Genomic DNA, 22,237 nt, shown 5'->3' on the forward strand with positions numbered 1-22,237 from the left:
CAAATGATAAATCAATTCTTTCGAGTCAATATGAAGGTGAAAACACTAATACCATCAATATCACATGATTTAGATTTTAATTTCTTAACGCAACGAATAACACGGTCAGCAGAAACGGGAGGCACATGGCCTTGGTAAATTCTCGCAGGTAATACATAAGAACAAAGGTTAGCAAACTGAGAGTGAACCGCATAATTTATAATATTAAAAATCTTATCATAATGATTAATCCAAGAGGCATTAGGGATCCGATCGGCATTAGGAGGTGGCTCAAATTTTGCAACATTAATCACTTGTTTCCACTGACTAGAGGTCTTCGGAAATTCTACACCATTGTACTATACTTTACGAAGATAACGTTTAAACTCCAACTTCGTTTTCTGTTTAATGTCAAAAAGCTGACCCCTTAAAGGGCGGTCGCACGCTACCTAAATTCTAAGCCACAATTTTGCACAATTTTTCACAATTTTTAAATCAGGGTCAGATTTCCATATTGAACATCTAGTCTTCAGCTTAAAACGACAAAGCGGGACAGCCACTTGTTCAGCTTTTTTCAGGCAGGAAACAATTTGGCTGTAAAATATATTCGACTGAAATTGAGCTTTTGGGATTATAACACTGGTACAGAGTATATTAAATGAAACTTTAATCGTAGACAAAAGAAGAGCAAGTGTTGATAGATATAGAGGCCAGTCCGCTTTATTCCAGTCTCTTTTGGTTATCCACTTTTTGTAATTAGTACATAAGTTCTTTTCAGCCCGAGTCGTATTTAGGTGACAGTGGCTGAAAGGAGCAGATCACGATCATCCTGGTGAATGTGAATATCGCTAATATAAACACCAGAAGAAAAAACACAGTGATCAATATCAGACAATGAACCGCTATTATGTATGTATGAATAGGATGCATCTTTATCCAAAACAAAATAGCCATTAGGTAGCGAATCCAAAAATAAATACAGTTTGTGTTGAGGTAGAGTTTATATCACAGTTCATATCGCCTAAAAGGATCCAATCCAATCCATTACAACACTAATAAGAAGGGTCTTTAGCGATGCACATGCTTTAGTATACTTTGTTAGAGAGGAAAATTATCTTTGGTCGCAAGGGAGGTATACATTAATAAGAACTAGGTTAGCAAGACGGATTGCAATAAAATAATCACATTCACGATAACACACAGGGGATAGCGGGAGTAGTTTATGTTTTAATAGGCAGGCCAGCCCGCCTGCAGGTCTCCCAAAAGTTCTTATGGCACTTCTAGCGAAAACCAAGTGTTCTTTATTCCTGCAAAGGGAGTTCAAACTCACCAAAGGCAAAAGATGTTCTTGTAGAAACAAAATGTCGAAATTAGATAGTTTCCGGTTTGTGAAGTGAAAATATTCATTTTCACTTCGGCGTTTTCATAAGTTATGTGAAAAAGATGCGAGTCGTTGATCTTTGGTAGCTATTAAGGATCTTTGGGTGCGACAAGGTCTGAACGGCGGTAGCAACGAAATGTCTATTTTGACCTAAATGGTTTTATAGTTAAACAAAAGCCGTCGATCACCTTACCCACTCAGCCAACTGGTTGGTCAAGTGGTTAAAATGGTTTAACAACTCCTCTATCTTGCCGTTTTCTGAACATGTAGAAGTAGCCCTGAGGAAAATTGACGTTTTCGAGAACTAAAGAAGCGAGAAGACAAGGCTGAATGAAATAAATTTGCTTGAGTTATACTTGATAGAAACTGGCGACCAGTGTTTGACAAAATCACAGCTGAAAGTATAGAATATAAAACAGAAATATTCGCTAGCGTTTATAAATAAAATTGAGACACAACACAGCTTTTCTGCGAAACTCCTTTATTTCTATGACAGCAGTGAAATAATAGCTATATGCACACGGGTAAAGGCCACAGGAATTTACGCGGAACGTGCCAGCAGGGAATGGCCATTCACTTCTTCTTTCCAGCCTTCTCAGCGGCCTTGGTGACTTTGCCACCAGCAGTAGGCGGGTCCTTGAAGTTGACCGACTTGATGACAAACGTCAACCGTAAGATAGAAGAAAAAGATGGATTCGATAGTTCTAGCATACCACATTGGTTAAGACTTTAGGTCCTATTCCTATTCGGTTGATAAATGGTGTTCGCACAGGGCGCAAAAACATCTAAGAAAAATCCCCAAGACGTTCCCAAAGCTTAAAAGTAAAGTACAAATTAAAAGCAGTCGCAGTAGCAAAACATCTAAGAAAAAACCCCAAGACGTTACCAAAGCTTAAAAGTAAAGCATAAATTAAAGCAGTCGTATTTATTAAAAAAAAACAAGAAAATAAAGCCATTTGGTTTTTGATTTGGAAAAATGGCTTTATTTTCTTGTTTTTTTTTATAAATACGACTGCTTTTAATTTGTACTTTACTTTTAAGCTTTGGTAACGTCTTGGGGATTTTTCTTAGATGTTTTGCTACTGCGACTGCTTTTAATTTGTACTTTAATTTTAAGCTTTGATAACGTCTTGGGGATTTTTCTTAGATGTTTTTGCGCCCTGTGCGAACACCATTTATCAACCGAATAGGAATAGGACCTAAAGTCTTAACCAATGTGGTATACTAGAACTATCGAACCCATCTTTTTCTTCTATCTTACGGTTGACGTTTGTCATCAAGTCGGTCAACTTCAAGGACCCGTCTACTGCTGGTGGCAAAGTCACCAAAGCCGCTAAGAAGGCTGGAAAGAAGAAGTGAATGGCCATTCCCTGCTGGCACGATCCGCGTAAATTCTTTTGGCGTGTAGCCGTGTGCATATGGCTATTATTACACTGCTGTCATAGAAAGAAAGGAGTTTCGCAGAAAAGCTGGGTTGTGTCTCAATTTTATTTATAGACGCTAGCGAATATTTCTGTTTTATATTCTATACTTTCAGCTGTGATTTTGTCAAACACTGGTCGCCAGTTTCTATCAAGAATAACTCAAGCAAATTTATTTCATTCAGCCATGTCTTCTCGCTCTTTTAGTTCTCGAAAATGTCATTTTTGCTCAGGGCTAATTCTAAATGTTCAGAAAATGGCAAGATAGAGGAGTTGTTAAACGATTTTAACCACTTGACCAACCAGTTGGCTGAGTGGTTAAGGTGATCGACGTCTTTTGTTTAACTATAAAACCATTTAGGTCAAAATAGACATTTCGTTGCTACAGCCGTTTGGACCTTGTTGTACCCAAAGATCCTTAATAGCTACCGCAGATCAACGACTCGCATCTTTTTCACATAACTTATGAAAATGCCGGAGTGAAAATGAATATTTTTCCTTCACGAACCAGAAACTATCTAATTTTGACATTTTGTTTCTACAAGAACATCTTTTGCCTTTGATGAGTTTGAACTCCCTTCGCAGGAATAAAGAACACTTGGTTTTCGCTAGAAGTGCCAGAAAAACTTCCGGGACGCCTTCAGGCGGGCTGGCCTGCCTATTAAAACATAAACTACTCCCGCTATCCCCTGTGTTTTATCGTGAATGTGATTATTCCATTTGAATCCGTCTTGCTAACCTATTTCTTATTAATGTATACCTCCGTTGCGACCAAAGATAATTTTCCTCTCTAGCAAAGTATACTAAATCATGTGCATCGCTAAAGACCCTTCTTATTAGTGTTGTAATGGATTGGATTGGATCCTTTTAGGCGATATGAACTGTGATATAAACTCTACCTCAACACGAACTTATTTATTTTTGGAGTCGCTACCTAATGGCTATTGGGTTTTGGATAAAGATGCATCCCATTCATACATACATAATAGCGGTTCATTGTCTGATATTGATCACTGTGTTTTTTCTTCTGGTGTTTATATTAGCGATATTCACATTCACCAGGATGATCGTGATCTGCCCCTTTCAGCCACTGTCACCTAAATACGACTCGGGCTGAAAAGAACTTATGTACTAATTACAAAAAGTGGATAACCAAAAGAGACTGGAATAAAGCGGACTGGCCTCTATATCTATCAACACTTGCTCTTCTTTTGTCTACGATTAAAGTTTCATTTAATATACTCTGTACCAGTGTTATAATCCCAAAAGCTCAATTTCAGTCGAATATATTTTACAGCCAGATTTTTTCCTGCCTGAAAACAGCTGAAGAAGTGGCTGTCCCGCTTTGTCGTTTTAAGCTTAAGACTAGAGGCTCAATATGGAAATTTGACTCTGATTTAAAAATTGTGAAAAATCGTGCAAAATTGTAGCTTAGAATTTGGGTAGCGTGCGGCCGCCCTTTAAGGGGTCACTTTTTTGACATTAAACAGAAAACGAAGTTGGAGTTTAAACGTTATCTTCGTAAAGTAACGAACAATAGTGTAGAATTTCCGAAGACCTCTAGTCAGTGGAAACAAGTGATTAATGTTGCAAAATTTGATTCACCTCCTAATGACAATCGGATCCCTAATGCCTCTTGTATTAATCATTATGATAAGATTTTTAATATTATAAATTAGGCGGTTCACTCTCAGTTGGCTAGCCTTTGTTCTTATGTATTACCTGTGAGAATTTACCAAGGCCATGCACCTCCCGTTTCTGCTGACCGTGTTATTCGTTGTGTTAAGAAATTAAAATCTAAATCATGTGATATTGATGGTATTAGTGTTTTTCACCTTCATATTGATCCGAAAGAATTGATTTATCATTTGCTGTTATTATTTCGAATTTGTCTATGTACGTCTTTGGTGCCTGATTCTTTTTTGTGCGGGAGTGTCACTTCGATTATTAAACGTGGGAAAGATCCGACTAATTGCACATCACTAAAGACCTATTACGGTAGCCTGTTCGCTGAGAAAAGTTTTTGAATATGTCCTGCTTCCTGAAATTCTTCCAAAAGTTGATTATGTGTCTAATCAATATGGGTTTAAACCAGATATAGGATGCCAACATGCACATCGAATTCCTACTTCTTTTTTAATTCAAGCATAAAAAGATGGATCTGAAGTGCATTTATATGCGTTATATATTTCAAAAGCTTTTGACTTGGTTTGTCACAGTCAACTATGATATTCTCTGACCCAGCTTGGAGTGATTTCATCTATTATGTGTCCTACGTTTTTTGGTATGCAAATTCATATGTTCGACTTTGGTCAGGAAAGGTCCTTTTTGGTACTATTCCTATTCGGTGTGGACTTAGGCAAGAGGGTTCTGTCACCATACCTTTTTAATGCTTGTATTGTATATACCCTGTGTTTTCTTCTATTTTTCCGTCGTGTTTTACGGGTCTAACTAAGTTATCTTATATTGCTTATGCAGATGATTTGTTGCTCATTAGCCGCTCAAAATTCACCCTAGCTAAGTCTACTCAGTTTGTTTCTAAGCTTTTTGAAAAAAATCCTTGTGCTTAATGCTGAAAAATGTGAGTATTTAGTTTTCAATGCTAAAAACCCTAGTAGTGATTTGAGTTGTAGTTCTTTTTCAGTTAAGCTGGCTCCTGCGTTGCGTTGGCTCGGGATTAGTATCTGCTCTTCTATTTCAGCTATCCGTGCTAGTGCACTTGCAGCTATTAAGAATAAGCTTAAAGCAGGTTATGCTAAAATTGTTCCAAATCGTGGCCGACATTCTCGTAAGGAATTGGCTAAAATTTATTCAACGTATTGCGACCATTCTATTCTTTTTCTGTCAGGTTTGCGCCCATTTTTTAATACCAGTGATATGCAGGATATTAGAGTTTTGTATTTCCGTTTTTGTAAATATCTTTTGTATTTGCCTTGTTGGTATAGAAACCGTAAGAATATTCGAATGTTAAATGCAACTGATATATTGACGTCATATAATAAGTTGGACTCTTAAGTTAAAAGATAAGGCCTGCAAGCGGTTGCGTCCTTTTCATCCTCTTGTGCGATTGTTCTGAATTTGCATTTATAGTTTTTTATATTCATATTGTTTTGCATGTGTTTTGTTTTGTATGTCTTTTCCTTTTATTTCCTTTTGTTACTCCACATTTTTATAATGTTAGTGGGTGAACAATAAATTATTATTATTAGTATAAATATGATTGGTTCTTTCCTTTTCGACTACGATAGGTGTATACGATAGTGGTATCGATAAACGATATAAAATTGCGCTCTGTTGACATTGACTTGACGATTTTTTCTGCCATCTCTTCAAATTGAACTACCACTAAACTTAATTTATAGGTAGCGTTAATGTCAAAGCTAAAAAAAACCTGCAGAACTCATGCACGAAACAGACCGCTAGGTAGCAGAACTAAGTAGGACGAATTTCGCAGGTTTTTCGGCACTTTTTTCACAGGTTTTGAAAATTCATAGCGGCAACCCTGTATTTTGGCTAATTCTCTAGAGGGACACTAAAAGTGTCCTTTTTTTAACTGATTTGGACACTTTTGTCCTTAAAATTTTTGGCAATCCTGCCTTGAAGACGTGAGGTCTGGGCTTCCACTGTCCCCGAATTTTCGAGGATTTCCCCGAAAATCTATGTGTCTCCCCGAAATAAAATTTGGTTTCCCGAATCCCCGAAATTTCCCCGAAAATCATTCAATCAGGGTGTCATCCCACCCCTAGTGAATATCCCTAGCAAACATTACTTTACATACCAAAATGTTTCACTACGCTCTTGTTCATTAATTTTCGTCTCCTGTGGTACTTTGCATAGAAACCAGACCGATATAATTTAAGTATAGACGGTTCTTCATATTTTCACAAAAGTGTCATTTTCCTGGATTTAGATAAAACAGTTTTGAATGCAGTATTCCAAATACTATAAGATTCTTTCATTTATGTCATTCGTGGTCAAGACACTCTTGACAAAATTAGCCAAGAATTATACTTGAAGTTGTTTAACGGAACACTCAGCTGGATTTTGTGTTTGGGAGTTGAGCTTCTAAAGAAGGGGAAAGGCTTTGAAAGTCGAATCTTAAGTTTAAATTTTGTTTTCTTTTGCTATTTTTGGTTTTGGACTTACTGCATGAAGGCTAATTCTGAGATAAAAAAAAATTAATTTGAAGAATTTGTGGTATAATTATTTCTTCTTGAGAACTATCCCTAAATACCATATTCTTACCATAAAAAATGCACCACCTCCTCCCCCTCTTAATGGGGCAAGATTTAGCCATAGACTATGTAAATGGTCGGAAAATAGGGGATTTAAACGAAAGTTACCCCAAAAATATTATTCATAAGAAAATTTCCATCACAGCTTAAAGGAAAAATTTGGTTATTAGACTCATATTGTTTTCTTGTCAAGTTTTATATTATTGTTGGACTTATTTATCACGAACTGCTGGTTAATAACCATCAGTGAAAACCTGGATATGATACTTATATATGGATTCTGTAAGTCTCTTAAATAAAGGAAGTACATGTGGTATTCTGATTGCAGGGAATTCAGTGCTTCCTGATAGTGATTTCAGTGCCAAAGGGGGGATTTGTATCACTGAGGGAACCTTTAATGCCATTGTTAGGTTCAGTCTAACATTTTATTCATGTAGCAATGAAAGAGCAAATTCAATGCAATACTGCTTATTCCTTTTCCTGGATGGATTTTTTGTGAGTATTCTACCGGTCTTGATGATTCTGGTTTTAATAGGATTATTATCACTGATCCAAACCTTTTGAAGATAACTTAGTGCTTTAATTTTCATACGGGTCAAAACTAACGGTACTCCAGCTTATATTAAATATTTAATCCCTGAAGAGCCTTTCAAGAGATTGGGGCTTTCACTCTTGAATCTTAAAAATCGAGGACAAGTCTTAAGAATTCGGGGAGTTTTTGGGGACAAGTCTTCAAGATTCGGGGGAGTTTTCGGGGAAAAACAAAATGAAATTTCATTGCGAAAATTTGGGAGCCAAAATTGGTTTTAGCTTCGTTTTCAGGATCAAGTAGGGCTTGGATTCAAGTAGATAATCAATCCTTTTACAGAGTAGGTTTTGGAGCCAAAGCACGGGATTGGAACCCGTAGCTGAAAACGCTTATTGCTGACATTGCGGCAAAAACTTCAAAATTGTTTTAAAATAGAAACATAGGCTGAATTACACTCTGGAACTCTGTTAATTTAGGTTTTACAATATCTTTGTTGCTTTATTCTCTAAGCACGAAAACGAGTATTTTATGTCACTTATTTTCAGAAAGATGACAAAAATAAAGTATAGACAGGCAATAATTGCATACAGAGCAATAACATGTGCAATGATTCTTACACCAGGAGTTTAATAAAAAAAAATCACCTGAAAGTAAGGAGCAGCATTAAAAATAAAAACGAATAGAAACGATAACATAATAAGGGGAATTGCCCCCTTTAAATACCTGACTATTCACTCTGGAGTTTTTTAGTATTTAAGCTTCTCCGCTTCTCAACCTATAATTAAAGGGCAGTGTTAAAACTTAAAACAAACAGGAGCTAAATAAAAAAAAAAGAAAATTTAAACTCAAATTAAAAAGGGCATTTTGACGCCAATTGATGCATTATTGGTTTTTCATGCTGATTCTAAGGTTCTTGGTGATTCCCCCCCCCCTCGGAAAATCCCACCACAGAAAAAAAAAGAAAAATACTCCCATTCCTCCCCCTCCCCCCCCCCCCAAAAAAAAAAAAACTACGTAACATACTCCCACGCTGAAAATACTCCCCGCAGAAAATACCCCCCGGAAAATACCCACCCGCCCTGCAGAAAATACCCCCTCGGAACATACATTTTTTTTAATTTTTTGCTTCTGATATGCTTTCCTTTCTTTTGGTTACCTCATAATTAATATATAGTCACCAATTAACCCCCACCCCTGCGGCCGTCCATGTTCCAAATATAGTACTTAATGCAGTCTTATTTTTATATCATCCCATCTAATGCCTGGACATGGTAGCTATAGGCTACAAATCATACAGAAGTTACTTATTCTTTTTCTTCACACTAACATTATTTGGCATTATTAACCGACGGTTCGTAATAAATAAGTCCGAAAATAATATAAAACTTCACAAGAAAACAATATGACCCTAATAACCAAATTTTTACTTTATGCTATAATGTAAATTTTTTGTTTTAGTGTTCTGGCCCCCCTTGTAGACACTGTTTCAAGCATCAAGGTAATAATAAACAGATACTACAGTTTAACCATAGTCAAATTTCGGAACTATGTTAATTGAGTCTCAAAGACATTAGAAAATGCGAGTGACCAACTTTGTCAAAAATTTAGTTTTGGTTGTAATTCTCAAATTACACGCAATAAACTAATAAGTTTGTCTTTAGATTTTTATACAAAGTAGAAAATATTTCCCATAATATAAAAGCTCAACTAAATTTATTGTAATAAAATGAAAATTTTCTAATCAAGACTTGGACAAGATTGTGGCCCAAAACCAGACATGTATGAACTAGCGCTTTAGCTGACATTTGTCAAGTTAGTAATGACAATTATCGTTAACTCCCGGAAATTGGGGTGGGGGGGGGGTATATTAAAGTATTTTTCAAAATCAAGAGAGGAGACTTTTGTTGTGTGCTCAATTTCTTTAACAGAAATATTCTAGAAAATACGCTCATTTGCTATGAAAATACCACGGAAAAATTAACTTGTCTTTAGATTTCTAAATCGTATCAACATTTCCCCAAAATCAAAGATGATCTGAAAGGAAAAGAACGCTAATTTGTCTTTGGAATCATGGTCGATGGTTCTTTAACGGAATTCAATTTTCCAATTAATAGCTTTTACAAAGTTCGACCTATATTTATACAATCTAAAGTTCACGGAGAGTTTTGTTTTAAGAGGAAGAAGTTTCGGACAACCAGTATAAATATGGCACAACCCCATCACTTGGCTGTCAGTTGGCTGCAAGACGTCTCATAAGAAACATTTGGCTTTTGAAAGAGATTTAATTGTGAAATAACTATTTGTTTCAGCAAAAGGAGTTGACATTATTTTTCTTTATTGCGATTAGGGTTGCAGCAAATTTCGCAACCTAGGAAACATGACAACAATTGGAAAGGTGATAAGATTAATGGAGGAATTTGAACGAATTGCGAATTTTGAAGCTACAAAATCAAACCTTCGACGATGGAAAAATTCAACTACCTTAGATTCTGACTCGGCCCCATTTGAAAAAGTATTGTGCAAATTTGCAAACACCCAAATTGTACCTCACAATTTGCAAGAGGTACGAAATACCGAAAAGAAGGGCCATAACTGGCGCGAGAATAAATGAAATATTAAAAAAAGATGGCACTTCTTTTAAACCTCCAAGTACAAATATCCGGCAATGGGAGAATTCAACTCCTCTACATTCAGACCTCTAAGTTGATTTTTTCGATATCAAAATTATTTATTATGTTAAGCTAGTGTTAAATTCTTGTAGGTTTGTGTTTGATATGTTCGGTTTTTTAAAGATGTTTTTTTTTGCCTTTAAGTTTGGATATAAGGAGACAAAGATTTCTTTTGAATTCGAGATTACTTTTGGCTGAAGAAAGGATCAAAATTTTGTGCTCTTCAATTGAAAAATCATTTTTTGTTAAAATTGTGTGTAAATCAAGGAGGTATTTTTTTTGCCTATACATGTTCCTATACTAAATTGCCCAATAGCCCTTTTTAGGGATGAAAAAACTCATAATAACACTCCACACTTGCAAAACTGTATTTCGTTGTGCTATGTATTAGCATCCTAACCATTGTCCTAGCATAGTCCTAACCATCCTCCTCAAAATACACTGTAGGTTTCAATTTAATACCCTTAGCTGTTCCTGGGTATTTTTGAAATGTTAAGATTGTGCAGAGCATACAAATTAGAATAGCACACCGAAATAAGAAATCATTGTAAAAATATAATACTAAATACAAACAACCCGATGGCGTGCCATCTGTGTCATCAGCGCGGTGGTGCGCCATCGGGCTGTTTGTATTTAAAATAATATTTTTACAATGTTTTTTTTTTTATTTCGGTCTTCTATGTGTTAATGTCCCAACTATTGTTCTATCAGTTTCCTAACCATTCTCCTCAACATGTCCTGAAAGTTTGATTTAACACCCTTAGCTGTTTCTAGATATTTTAATATGTTAGGATTGTGCAGAGAATGCAAATTAGAAAAGAACACCGAAATCAGAACTCACTGTAAAAATATAATACGAAATACAAAAAATTCGATGGAGTACCACTTGTGCCTTCAGTGTGGTGGTACGACACCGTGCTGTTTGTATTTAATATCATATTTTTGCAAAACAAAAACTAGATTTTTAATCACCCAAGAAAAATACACGGAAACAAAATATTTCAAACATTTAAGTTTATCAATAAACTAATCAATTCAAAAGGGTCCAAATGACCAATTTTACCTGTCTCATCATAGTCTTAACAACACCAAATTGTATATTTTTTCCTTTCAACTGCATAAGAGGGTCATATGAAAAAGGGCCCATGGGATAATACTTTTTGATGCGTGAACAGGAGTCCAAACTTACGCAGTCCTGACTACCAAACATTACACTGTTGAGTTACCCCCATTTGGGGTAATCATATGGTTCAGCTAATCCGAAGTGCATTGGAAAGCCCTCACCCTGGGATTGCCTTTATAATTATTATGGCAGCTCTCAAGCCAGGTAAGTGGCAAGTACGACTGGCTAAAAATCTAACATTTTAGTAATGTCTTTCAAATTAAATCCGTTTGTTTTAAATGCGACTCAGAAGCTCCAATTAATGAAATATATGGAGGTGTACACAAATTTTTCACATCAATTGATCAAGTATCTAAATTATTTTTGAAAATAGCAGCGTCCTTTTTCATTTTCATATGCAAAAGTCTTAATGGTTTGAACGGAAATTTACCTTTTTAGAAAAGAAAATCGGGAATTTCTCACTCTGTGATCAACACGACTGAATAGTTTAAACTTTAATTTTGGAGCACCCCCCCCCCCGACACGTTTGTCCGATTTGTAAAAAAGCTAACAAAAATGAAAATAAACAAATATTTGATGGGCTTTTTAACGTTTGTTTTCTGTATATGCAAAAGTCTTAATGATTTGTACACAAAATTGCCTTTTTGAGAAAAGAAAAACAGTAGTTTCTCACTCTGCTATAAACACGGTTGAAAAGTTTACACTTTCTGTCTAAGCCACCCCGTACGCAAAAACAGCAAAGGTTTGTCTGATTTGTAAAAAGGTAAAAAATGAATATAAACAGATTTTGATGGATTTTTTAAAGTTTGTTTTCTTCATTCCCCCTCCCTCCAAAAAAATTGTTTTATAAACCCCGTCCCACCAGAAAAACATCTTTAAAAAACGGAACATATCAAATACAAACCTACAAGAATTTAAACACTAGCTTAACATAATAAATAATTTTGATATCGAAAAAATCAACTTAGAGGTCTGAATGTGGAGTAGTTGAATTCTCCCATCGCCGGAAATTTGTACTTGGAGGTTTAAAAGAAGCGGCATCTTTTTTTAATATTTCAATTATTCTCGTGCCAGTATATGGCCCTTCTTTTCGGTATTTCGTACCTCCTGCAAATTGTGAGGTACAATTTGGGTGTTTGCGAATTTGCACAGTTACTTTTTCAAATGGGGCCGACTCAGAATCTATGGTAGTTGAAGTTTTCCATCGTCGGAGGTTTGATTTTGTAGTTTCAAGATTTGCAATTTGTTCAAACTCCTCCACTAATCTTTTCACCTTTCCACTTGCTGTCATGTTTCCTATGTTGTATAATTTGCTGCAACTCTAAGCTGACACAAAGCTGATTTTGGTTTAACTCAGCTGATCACGCACAAAATACCAACACAAGGACCTTTAATTATAAAGTCACCATATAAAACCTCTTGCCATTTAATATCATGGCTAAATAACAAAATAAAAGAAATGGAAGAACCGGGTGTACTTAAATAGGGTGTTAGCCAGTGGTGTTTTCCACTGGTAATAGTCAGGAAGAAAGACATTACCTGGAGACTATGAATAGGTTTTAGGATACTAAATGCAGTCACGGTAAAAGCTGTTATGAAATCGCCACGAATAGATACAATATTGGATTCGCTTGGAGGACCAAAATACTACAATAGTTTTGACCTGATAGCAGGATATTGGAAAATAGCCTTAGACTCCGAAACAAAACACAAGACAACAGTAACTTTGGACGATGGACGAACGTTCATGTTTGAAAGTATGCCTTCTGGCTTATCATTTAGCCCAAAGCGTTTTAGCTGACTAAAGAATTTAGTATTGAAAGATAACGAACCAGGAAGAAAAAGAGATGCATTAGCTTACTTAGATGATTTAATATTATCTACTGAAAGCCTAGAAGACTATTTAATTGGGCTTAGAAGAGTACTAGGAAAATTCGAAAAAGCAGGGTTAAAACTAAAATCAGAAAAGCTTAAAATTTTGGTACCAAAATTTATTTTTCTTCGACATTTGATAAACCAAGGTACTATTTCAACAAATCCTGAAAAATTCACAAAGATAGAGAAATTAAAATCACCAAAAGATCAAAAAAGCTGTAGATAAGTATGTGGTTTTCTAAGCTATTTCAGACAATATTTTTGAAATTATCTGACAATAACTCAGCCTTTGACGATTTTTTTAAAAAATGAGGCAAATTTGAATGTCCAACAGATGCTGTAGAAGCACCAAATGCAATAAAAAGAAAATCATTGAAGGCTCCCATACTTAAATTGCCATATTTGTCACAATAATTGTAAGTAAGTAAGTAAGTATATAAGTAAATCTATTGCCCGAAAATTCAGATGGAATTAAAACGGAGTATAACAAAGGAAAAAGAAAAGAAAAGTCACACAAGGGAACATCACCAAAGGCATTTGATGTACATTAGCAAAACTACTGGCATAGGATGGCTAGCAATGGGTTCGCTTTTCCCTTAGCGTTTTTCAATATTCTCAGCGACACGGTTAACACAGACTCTTGGACCGGATACACCATAATTATGCATGATATAGGAGTTACTTGTTCATGGTGGCAGTCTCAGAAGGACCTTCGTGAATCGCAAAAACAGAACTCTTACTCTTGCACACTGGGCGGACGAAATGTATCTCCAGAAAGGTGCTATATACAGTACATGTGGAAGGGCAATGGCATTATACAGCGACGCAGGATATTTACGGTAGAACCGCTGTCTATTACAAATAATTGACCCGTATACAATCCGGATTTTCACTTCTACGTGGCTTAAAAGCAGCGTACCGGTGGAGTGGAGGCTTCGACTGATTGGTAAAACAAGGTAAGTAATACTTTCAGATGGTTTCACAACTGAATCGCCCAAATGGATTTCTTCTTCGCCCTACTCCGCATTAAAAAACAAGATGGCAGTTTTTGACACATTAAACGACAGACCTACTTTATTATATTCCCCATTCAACACAACAAAATTCTTCGATAGTCGATCGGTGGACCTGTTCAAATAAAGCAACTCGTCAGCATAAGTTATCAATGAAATATCTATCCCTTTAGAAACACAAGAAGTAGCTACTTGGGATTGTGCCGGCAGAACACTATTGTTGTACAAACTCAGAGGTACAACCGAACCTTGTCTAACTCCTTTACGGACTGGTACAAAGCGGATTCAACCGGATTTAAGTGTATTTTCATTTATGCTCTATGGTTTTTGCAAATATAATATTCTGACAATGCACAAATTTAGCCCTTGTTTATACGCTTCCAGAAAGAGCTGCGCGTGCACCGACGAGTCAAAAGCCCGGCTGACATCAAAAGAGCTAATAACTAGTGGATCACCCGTTGCCTCAGAATCAGACATAATAGCAGCAAGGGTAAACAGAGCATCAGCCCAACCAAGCCCCACCGTAAAACCAAACTGGTGTTTGGCATTTGGCAACAGTGTCTAACATTTGACAATATAAGCATTTCTAGAAGCTTGCATAAAACTGGTGACACAGTAATTGGGCAATACGAGGAGCATAGGTTAGCTGGCTTCCCTTTTTTTTAGTATGGGCGTAAGTTGCCCTGTACAGAAAACATCGGGTACAAGACCAACAACGAATATTATCTGATACAATAATGTTAACATTTCATGCAAAAGACGAGAACCACTCACAAGGTGAAGTGCACAAAAACCGTCAACTCCACGTGAATTTTTCTTTTTCAGCCTATAGGCATTTGCAGTTACATCAGAAACAGATACGGTAAATTTCGGAAACTCGAGTTTGATAGCACAGATTCAAGTTTTTCAATATACGGTCTAGCTACACTGGGATTTGGAGCACTAAATTCGCTCGTAATGTAAGCTTGCCAGTCATTTGGATCACTAGGCATGGACTTAGGCGTGTTTGGTCGATCTTTCATGCGGTCTTTCCATAAACGACTTGGATCATTAATTACTCTCGCTGTACAATCATTTTTCGCATTCACGCGGTGCTGCTTGAGGGCTTTCTCGAATTTACGTTTTGTGTGTACACGAAGACAATTCAGCACACCGAATTAAGGACGGCCACTTTCCCTCCACACTGAGAACCAGAACTTAGCATCCTGACATGCTTTCCCTAGCTTTTGATTCTTTGAGAACCCTGGGATTTCAGTTCCTTTACGAATTTTTCTAATGGGAATAGCAGCATTTTCTGCGGCTAGTAATGCGTGTGTGATTTCAGCACAGAAAGCATTAACCTGTATTTTAGTTTCCTGGATATTCCTCTGCACGTTGGCTTGTAGTAGACTAAATGGCACGTTGATCTTCTGAGGCGTCGTGTCCGGCACTGTCTGATAAAGCGGGAAGTCGGCCTTTGACCAATCTTTTATTTACTACCACTGTGAAGTACTTTAGACCTTTGGGATACCCGCATTAACACATTCTTCAATTGGGATATGGTCGGCAGAGTGGGTTTCCCGTTAGTAAGCTCGATGTGCCACTCACGTTTGGTGTGCATGCCACATGGTCCATATTTGAGACTGAACCACTAGTATGTACAAATGTAAAATCTTTGTCTTTTGGGAGCAGACGATACCGACTTTCAAGTGCACTTAGGATCGGCTGGGACCGAGTAGACGAGTCAACGACTAGATTACAGTTGTAGTCTCCGATTATAACGCAATCTAGTTTGGACAACATAGTAGTCTTGAGGCACTTTGCAAGAGCTGGTACTGCTTCCGAGAATCGGTTATCCGAATCTCCGTCGCTATAGTTTGTAGGAAGGTAAACATTGACAATCACCAGGTTCCCAACGCTTATAGCCATAAGGTTTTCAGCTGCATGAAGACTCTCGGAATCAACGGTAGAACTACACACGATCGCTAGTCCACCAGAGGGCCTCCCGTGTTGACGAGACTTGGCTGGTACAAAATAAAATGTATGATTGTCCAAAGACTTGAGAAGGCTGAGGCTGTCATTTCTCAGTAAATGTTCTTGGATGCATAGAATATTGCTACGCCGACATACTTCTTCAATTACAGGGATTCTGTTAGACACACCTCCATTCATATTCCAAGACACAATCCTAAATAATTTCAGAGACCACACTGGCTAATCATGACAAAACGAAAAAATAGTAAAAAAAGGAGGAAAACGAGGATTATACAAGCCAGTGAAAAATATGGACTAAAATGCAAATATTTCGGTCAAGACTTCTGCCAGACCGTCCTTAGTGCAAGGTAATAACATTAAAATAACTAATAAAATCCAAGGATACTATAAAAAAAAATTCAAAACTTAAAACAAAGCACAACTAAAATTTAAAGACCCTCTCTATGTAACGGTGAAAGGGTAACTGAATGAAAAAATACAGTGCTGAAAGGGAACTCATTTGTTTAATTTATGCAGAGTATTTTTAAAAGCTAAAGGTTTTCCAGGTAAAACAGCATCACAGATTAGGTTAGGTTGCAGAGTGTGATTTTTTTTAAATATCTAAGTAAAAACGATCAGAATTAATTAGTTCATTATAAATGGGGCTTAAACAGGTTTCTCCCGTGTCTCTATTGAGAGCAACCTTTCGGTGAATGTACTTTTTTTATCTCAACTGCCTCCCTGAAAACTTGGATGAGACCTTTAACAGGGCAATAATGGAGGTGTTATCGAATAAAACGAAATAGTGCGGGTTGTCATAGACATGCTGAGCCAAGGCGGAATCAATAGTTTGAGGGCTTTGACGTAGCTCCATAGCTTTGTCGATTGAGGACCTGTGTTCCAACAATTTTTCCCCCAATTGCTGGTGGGTTCTTTCAACATAGAAACAGCCGCAAGAACATGGAACCCTATATACACCACTGCCCAAAACAGGGCTCGTTTTATTTTTACCGCTGTTAAAATAGTTCTGGATTTTATTAGATTTTTTGAAGGTGACATTTAAGTTATGTTTTTTAAGAATTCTTTGCAATTTGTCACCTAATTTGGGAAAATAGGGCAAAACAGTAAAAAATTTCTTATCCCCCACTAAAGGGATGATATCCGTTAGAGGTTGTGGAGATGATGAATCTTTTTCTGCCCTTTTTTGTCTTTTTTCTATGATGGATTCCAGTAACTTGATGGGATATCCATTGCAAAACTAAATTTCCTTCAGATAATTTAATTATGGGATTATGTGAGCCTTTGAACATATTCTTATGACACGATCAACTAAAGATATAACTACTCCTCTTTTACACAAGGAGGGTGGTAGGAAGAGAAATGCAAATACCTATCATTATGTGTAGGTTTTCTTTAAATCGAATATTCAAGGCTGAGAGATTTGTTGAAGATTAAGACGTCTAAAAAAAGCAGTTTATGATTATTTTCCAGTTCCAAGGTGAACTGAAGGTTGGAATCGAAACTATTAAGATGAGGTAAAAGAGTTAAGTTCTATCACTCCGTGATTCTACACAGAGATAACATCACCGATAAAACTGGCCCCAGAACTGGTGTTTCAGAGAAAAAGTATTCAAAGTAGAAGTTTCAATAAATCCCATGTAAAAAGTGGCCAAAAAAGGTGAAAGGCTCGTACCCATTGGGAGGCCATTTGTTTGGGTGAAAAATTGATTGTTGTACCGCAAATATAAGGAATATCTATTGCAAAGGCGAACAAGTTGCATAATGTTTCAATATCTAATGTCTTGTAATCCATCCGGTCAATATTATCTTCTAGTTTTTTTTTGAAGAGCAAATTCACATTTTTTTTTTTTTTTTTTATATCACATGATGTATACATCGAAATGGCACCAAAACTGGCCAAAACTGTGTCTTTTTTTATATCAAGGTTTTTTAATTTTTCAACAAGGTGTACTGAATTTTTAATGAAGGGGTAACTGAATTATTCAGTTACCCTTTCACCGTTACATGGAGAGGGTCTTCAAATTTTAGTTGTGCTTTGTTTTAAGGTTTGAAATTTTTTTTATAGTATCCTTGGATTTTATTAGTAATTTTAATGTTATTATCTTTCACTGCGGACGGTCAAGCAGAGGTCTTGACCGAAATATTTGCATTTTAGTCCATATTTTTCACTGGCTTGTATAATCCTTGGTTTTCTCTTTTTTTTTACTATTGTTTCATTTTATCATGATTAGCCAGTGTGGTCTCTGAAATTATTTACGACAAGCGTACGGGGAGCATATGACCAAGTCTGTTCTTAATTATTTTGATTTTTCTAAAAAACACGCTAACTTAATTAGCCAGCAAGAATTTTTACAGAATTGTAGGTTTCATAGAATTCTTCCAAAGTCTCTTCGTTTTCGATTAAATCTAGGCACGCAATCGGAACTGAAATTTAGTGATAGGGTTGGTTTTCAATCATTGAACCACACTTTAAAAGACCATAAAAACCGACGTTTTTTCCTTAGTAACATGATCTCTAAAGTTCGACATTTTTTACAGTGTAACCTCTCGTCACCAGATTTTCAACAGATTTCTAAAATAGCTCAAAGTTCTTTCCGTCACGACTTTTTTATGGCTAGAACTCGTTTATCAGAAAAGTTTGTAAAATTACAATACAAAATATTTCAAAATTCCGGACGTTTTCTTCCTAGATTCTGTCCTGGCCCGGCCATTGAGAACCTATCTACGAAAGTTCTTACACCCGAAGACATCCATATCTTGTCTAAGGGACCAAAATTTTACTTTCCTCATCCACGAGTAAATATCTCAGAGATAGTAACCAGTGTGGAGACAGATATTTTTGGGTCAAGAGGTATTGTGGAAAATCCAGATTTACTTCAAGGGGAGGATGTTAGGAATCTTCTTGACTTCACTCCTTATTCCTCTAATTAAAAAACTCGGGAAACACAAATTCTGGGAAATTTAACTAAAAACCCAGACATCATTACCACCAGGGCTGACAAAGCGAGTAAAATTGTTATCCTTGATAAAATCTCATATAACAAAAAAGTTACGGATATTTTGTCCGACACTCACACTTATAAACCTATAGATTCAGACCCCACCGACAAGTTCACCCGTGAAGTACGAAAAGAGCTGGGAATTTTACAAAAAGAAATACTCGTTACTCCACAAATGTACAAAATGTTTTACCCTAAAGGGTGCTCTGCTCCTAAATTCAATGGTCTCCCAAAAATTCACAAAGATGGAGTTCCTCTGCGCCCAATTGTGGCCTCTTATAGTTCGCCAGCTTCCAGACTGGGAAAATGGTTATCCACAATTTGCCGTCCTCTTATGTCGACGCAAGCTTCTTACATTAAGAATTCAGTACACCTTGTGAAAAAATTAAAAAAACCTTGATATAAAAAAGACACAATTTTGGCCAGTTTTGATGCCATTTTGATGTATACATCATGTGATATAAAAAAAAAATGTGAATTTGCTCTTCAAAAGAAACTAGGAGATAATATTGACCGGATGGATTACAGAACATTAGATATTGAAACCATTATGCGGCTTGTTCGCCTTTGCAATAGATATTCCTTATATTTTCGGTACAACAATCAACTTTTCACCCCAACAAATGGCCTCCCAATTGGTACGAGCCTTTCACCTTTTTTGGCCACTTTTTACATGGAATTTATTGAAACCTCCGCTTTGAATACTTTTCTTCTGAAACACCGGTTCCGGGGCCAGTTTGTCGATGATGTTGTCTCTGTGTGGAATCACGGAGAGATAGAACTTAACACTGTTTTACTTCATCTTAACAGTTTCGATTTCAATAGTTTCGGTTTGAAATTTTTTATAGTATCCTTGGATTTTATTAGTAATTTTAATTTTATTATCTTGCACTGAGGACGGTCAAGCGGAGGTCTTGACCAAAATATTTGCATTTTAGTCCATATTTTTCACTGGCTTGTATAATCCTCGTTTTTCTCTTTTTTTACTATTGTTTCGTTTTATGACACAATCCTAGTATTCTGTTCAATCATCGGAGCGTTTTTGTTTTCCAATTTGCTTTTTCATCTTAGGGTACTAGAATGATTGACATGTATGTTTTGTCAACTTAAATTTTGCGCATCCAATTGGTTCCATGCATGGGTTACTAGCATTCGAAGTATGGCCTTGGACACCACAACGTGGACAAATCCGGGGAGCAGAGCACGCCGCTGAAACGTGACCAAATTTTGGGCAATTGTAGCACCGTTTTGGGAGGTATACAAATTCTTCAATCGGAAAACGTTCAAAATTTAGTTTTGGTGGGTTTTTAATAACCAGATCTAGCTGATAATGGGAGGAAAAGTACAACTAATAGGCTTGACTAGCACCACACCACTCTGCCCTTTCACAACTTGAAACGAAGGCTTTCACTATGTCAGCATCATATGTGGTTGGGGTGTTTTTGACCACGCCAATAAAAACTGGGGATTTCACCTTAGCTTTTACAATTTGTGATTTCTGGTTGATAGAATAAACAATGCCGTCTGCCTTGTCCTTCGTTTTGACCACAAGCCTCCATTCAGATTGTTTTTTTCAACTCAACATAATCGACCGATAAATCTTCTCCGCACATGCTCATAAGAAATTGTTTTCGTTCTTCTGGTGTGTTAATGGGGGGGAGGGTTCTTCAGAACTACGAAATAAGGTAGTGGAGAATGACTATCTGGGGTGGGATTAAGTAGTCTTCCGTTACTTACGGAATTGCTGGGCGGCCATGGGAGTGGAACTTGGTTATAACGCTCGAGAAAACCCGAGAACTGCCGTCGCATTTCATTCACTGACGATATAACACATGCGCCTACTTCTGCTCCACTGGCCGATACTTCTTGGGGATCAAATATAACGAACTTGGGGAGTTTTATTCTTTCTTTAGCGCATCGTACAAACAGCTTAGCAATATCCACTAAATTATCCTCATCTTGCACGCATTTCGTAAATCGATCGCCAGCTTTGGCCTCATTGGTTAACAGTACTTTGGCCTTTAACCCTAGAAAGGTAAGCTACCCAAAAAGCTACGTAGATGGTAAGCTTTCATAAAAATTACTACTTGCATAAACATTGACTTTTGAAACTCATCACTTAACTATATTTTAAAAGTAAGTGGGAAGTATCGAAAACAAATCTTCAGATAATATTTTACACAGCACAAAAGGTTACTTTCATTTCTTGGAGTCACAAGGTATGCATGACTTCGCACGGTGTTCACCGCAGAACGGCTTTTTGCAGTGGTTGCAAAAATTGGTAGTCATTCGGCGAATGCGCGCTGGGCAAAGGCTGAAGGTCGTTCTTCTCCTTTCCACAGACGTTCCTGAATGTATTTCACCTGTCACCTCCATTGTTTGACTGATATCGAGTCTGATCGAGCACTGCAAAGTGGGGGTTTCTAAGCGAGTGGTCATATGCAGCTGGGTCAACTCTTTGAACAGAACATTCATGAAATCTTTTCGTGAAACTGGTCTTCCACCAGATTTGGAGATATTGAAGGAGTAGATGACATAACTGTTGATACACGCGATGTTGATCAGCCCATAAAACATGCACATGGGCCACCTGTTGGTCTTCCGAGTCGTTGACATTGAATTAAAAATTTGGTAAACTGTGTCTACACCGCCTTTGGTGTTATTGTAGTGCTCAATGATCTCAGCCTTCTTGCCTGAATGCGTGATACTGGTACTCTCATGGCAAATTGACAAAAGCTGGGCCATTTGTGATGGCTTAGGAAGATAGGACACTAGAGTCAGCTCCCGATCGAAACAGAACATAGAGGTTCCTGTGATTCTCCCTTTGCTTACAAGCAGCTCTTCCGGACGGTCTCTCTTGTTTTTTTGTACTGTACCAACTGTAGTCAGTCGATACGGTTATTTCAGTAGTTCTGTTGCAAACGGAATCGATGTAAACCAGTTGTCAGTCGTGACATTTCTATTTGTCAGTGTGAAAAATTTTTAAATAGCCAAATTCAGCATTTTCATGTGCTATTTCCTCACGAAATTTGCTACGAA

At 36.9% G+C, this 22,237-nt stretch overlaps 1 non-coding gene and 1 pseudogene across 1 annotated transcript; both read right to left on the reverse strand.

Moving 5' to 3' along the window:
* Positions 1–11,385: 11,385 nt before the first annotated feature.
* LOC148952933 (U1 spliceosomal RNA) lies at positions 11,386–11,549 on the reverse strand. Its single transcript, XR_016141730.1, has one exon. It is a non-coding gene; the product is annotated as a U1 spliceosomal RNA (small nuclear RNA).
* A 3,873-nt stretch (positions 11,550–15,422) lies between these two features.
* On the reverse strand, positions 15,423–21,943 carry LOC148952934 (uncharacterized; annotated as a pseudogene).
* Between the last annotated feature and the right edge of the window lie 294 nt (positions 21,944–22,237).

The sequence above is a fragment of the Artemia sp. Qi Xiang Cuo genome, chromosome 4, assembly GCF_049724085.1.
Source record: "Artemia sp. Qi Xiang Cuo chromosome 4, ASM4972408v1, whole genome shotgun sequence".
NCBI classification, from domain to species: Eukaryota; Metazoa; Arthropoda; class Branchiopoda; order Anostraca; family Artemiidae; genus Artemia; species Artemia sp. Qi Xiang Cuo.